This window comes from Stegastes partitus, unplaced genomic scaffold (genome assembly GCF_000690725.1).
Source record: "Stegastes partitus isolate 25-593 unplaced genomic scaffold, Stegastes_partitus-1.0.2 Scaffold945, whole genome shotgun sequence".
Lineage (NCBI taxonomy): Eukaryota > Metazoa > Chordata > Actinopteri > Pomacentridae > Stegastes > Stegastes partitus.
This window is the reverse complement of record NW_007578676.1, coordinates 269,457-273,473: the sequence shown is the minus strand read 5'-3', so window position 1 is coordinate 273,473 and position 4,017 is coordinate 269,457.

Genomic DNA, 4,017 nt, shown 5'->3' with positions numbered 1-4,017 from the left:
ATTCCAATATTTCCTTTGACAGGTCATCATGTTTATCATCTGCTTTTTAAATCACTACTTTAAGCATCACTTCAGTAGCACGTTGTGTTCAATACTTTATTGTGCATTATTTATATTTCTAAGGTTTGGTCTTGCTCTTTGCTTCTTTGTTCGCAAATTTGTTGTATTATGTATCAAGTGAGGCAAAAAACCTAAGAGAATTGTAAAAATGAATGCAATGCAGTTCTAACAATCTTTTCAGGAAATGCAGTTTTCATCTGATTTACGGTGCTTTCTTAACATCTCAATCAACATTCCTGTCATCAGCAGTGATGTTCATTTGTGGGAAGAAAGAAATAATTAGCTGAACGAAGCCCGTGTGAATGCCTGCTGTCTTCTAGCCCATCAGAATATTTTGCGGTCATTCAATCTGTGCCCGTCATCTACCTGTCAGAGTGGAGAAGGCTCCCATGTTCACTGACCTCTCCTCTTAAAACACAATAAGACAGGAACAATGACCATAGAGGGTTAATTACCACCAATTAGAGGCCAAAGTGGCTCTCCTTCACTATAGTTTATGTGTAACCCAAGCTCAGCCGGCCTTATGGAGCCTCCTATAATGTCAATCCCACTGTCTCTGGTCCTCGCTGGGAGCCGAGGCTTTCCTTCACCTGCCTCCAGGGTACCACACAGTGGAGGGTAGCAGCAATGTAGCAAAAGAAAATCATTTTCTAGGAACTAGATGTCACCTTTGGAGGTTTTCTGCTCATGTCTTTCCACTTTCTCTCACTTTTCTTACCACAGTCGCACCATATTTGATTCCTGTGCTCAGTTACATCTCAATAAACTGCCAATTGCTTCATGTGTTTCAGCGTTTCACTTAACGCTACTTTACTTAGCAGGTAAGGGGTTAATGGACTGGTCCCCGGAGGTCTGTGCAGAAAGCTAATGGGCCTGGCAAAGATGATGAGGTCACTCTGTTACGGCAGAAACAATGAGAGATTTACAGGCCAGGATCCTGTGCCAAATCTACCGGCTTACTATTAATATATTATTTATATTTAGACTTTCTCTATTCATGGGTAGATGGCTAGATGGAGTAGGAAGCCAGGATGGCTGCTTGTGAAGAAACACAAGGATGTGTTTCAACAAACATTTGTCACTGAAAATAAGAACGACTCCAAGTAAAGAGGCGACTCTGAACCGGCTGAGAACGGAGCTGAAGTTTCCGGCACCTGTTGTATTAATTTGTTAATTAATTCTGTGGCTCACATACTGGGCGTAAATACCACTTGTGTGCTCTAATAGCTCAGACGTGGACCTCATTCATGCTCCTGAAACTTGATCTCCTGCTGCAACATCAAGAGACCATCTGTGAGGAACCATCAAAATAAAAGCAGGATCCACTTTGCCTTCCAGGCTAACTAACATCCATGGTTCCTGTGTGTGTGTGTGTGTGTGTGTGTGTGTGTGTGTGTGTGTGTGTGGTGTCTTTACCTTGATGTCGAAGCCTATTTTCTGGTGTCAAAGGACACCCATACAGTGATGTGTTCAAGATCTATAGACAGATGGGGCCATTACGGTCAAAGCCCCTGGCTTTGTTTGTCCTGAGCCGGTGATGAAATATTGATGGAAAAATAGAAATATTTTGCCTGCTGCTCAATGTTGCCCATCTAAAAGGGTTAATGAGTGTGTGAGGACTTCCCTGTCTCCTGTTACAACAAAATGTAGCTCGACTGCCGGCTAGCATTGACCAGACTGGAGTCTGCAGGCTCTATGGGGCTACTGAGAATCAATAACCTTTTTTCAATGCCGGATTAAGTTTCCCTCCTATAATTGCTCATGTAGCTGAATTCATTGCTGTGCTGAATTGCATCTGGACAGCTTTTGACATTTTCCGTCATTTTTAGTTAGATTCGATTTGCTTTCTTGGTGAGAGTTAGACAAGAAGATGAACTCTCACTTCTGTCTGGTGAATATGAAGCTACAACCACCTGACAGTCAGCATCACCTGGTTCTGCCCACAGGTGATAAGATACAAAGCAGACTATTTAAATTTAAACTATTTAAACCAGAATCTAGAAATTCTACTTTCAAACTTGTCCGTATTTTATTAAAGTTACCTGTACTTTCATTTATTTTCTAATTTATCTATTATTTATATATATTGGATGTTTTTATGTAGTTTTTATTTCTTTTTAATCATTTTAATCCATTTTAAAGCACTTTCAACTGCCAGTTTTGCTATGCAGATAACCAATCCTTGTCTTGTCTTTCATTTTTACATTTAGATCTTATTTGAATTAAGCAACCAAAATACAACATGCTTATCTGGCTTTATATTTAACGTTTACATCTGAATTTTCTTGGTCATCACTGAGACCAAAAAAGTAATTGTTCATTATATTTGTAATACAATTAAAGCACATTTGTGTCATTGACAACAGCATATAAAGGCCTCTATAACTGAGTTTTTCTTCTTAAATCACTCTGTATTGTGATCATTTGGTGCAGATTTGATTAAAAAAGCAACCATTATTCTGCATTTATTTCCATGTCACCTCATACATTATTTACTTTAAGCTCACCTTATTACTAATTCTTGCATATTTTCTGCGCACAGTGCTTATTTTTTCATCATTTGGTGCTTCGGCATCTATTATATTGCTGTATGACAGGTTGTTTCAGCTGCCCAGGGTGTCCTTTCCAAACTCACTGACAGTCTGCGACCTGCTTTAAGTCCTGTATATGTATTGAATGTCAAATATGAATTCTGTTTCATTGAATTAACGTCTATAAAAGTTATCAAAAAAGAGGAAAAAAGCATCATTGCACCGCCCTCCACTTCCCAGAACCCCCTGGGGCAGCACCAATGCAGCTACGTTGATCTCAAATCAATAGATTTATCTCGTTGTGGCTCTGCCCTTCCCCTCCTCTCCCGGGGGGGTCTGCTGCTGGGGTTTGTTTGCGAGCACACACTCTTTATGTTCTTCGATCTGTTGCCGTGCGAGGTGCTGAATGGACGAGGGGACCTATCAGGTTCAAGGTGGCTGCGCTTGCCAGCGTTGTCTGGCCCTTTCTCAGCGAATCCCTTGGATGATCTAAATGTTTAATGGCGCTGGTTATCTGGCTGTTATGGCGTGTGTTATGATGGATGGTAATGCAATGTTTTCCGATGTTGCCTGAATTACACCACAGGGTATGCAGGCTGTTTGGGTTGGGTGTTTAACCGGCCTTCATTACTGAGCCTCGCAAATATGTCCTGAAAATATAGATGGAGCAGAAGGATTTTCTGTTTCACTGGTCATTTGAAGTCATTTTTGTACTGCTGCCTCTACAGTTTGATTTACATGCATCTCCTGAGTTCACTTTTCCTCACACAGGAACTGATGTGAACATAACTGTGGATATGTCTACATTGCGTTGACACAAAAAGCTTTACAGTGATATCGTTCAAAACCCATGTAAATGCTTTACAAAACTTTTTGTATTTTTTGCACATTTACATGCACATGTATGAAACTGCACTGTAAAAACAATGTTAGCTTTTTAACAGTTTTTAACCATTTTTTTAACCCCGTTTTGAAAAATTACTGATAATACCTAGTAAAATTACAGAAAAAGTAATATTTGGACATTATTTTTTAAAAGGCCAAATTTGTAAATAATACATAATATAAAATAATAAAATAATTTTAAAAAACATGTATTTTTATACTTGAAATTTTTTTTTTTACAGTTTTTAAATGAGCAAAAAATATGATTAGTTTTCAGATATTTGCTGTTATTTGAAAGAAAAAATATTTGTATTAAGTCTACATTCAAAAATCTGTATTTTGACAAATAGTAAACTGGTCTTTTACAATGTGTGACCATAAAATTACTACATTAAGAATTATTTACTGTATTTAAATCAACCAAAAAGACATTATTTTACAGATTTTTGCTGTTATTTTCACAATTTATACAGTTGTCAAATGTTACAGTATATAACATATGGGTTTTTACAGTGTGTTTTAAATATTTACTCAAACTCTT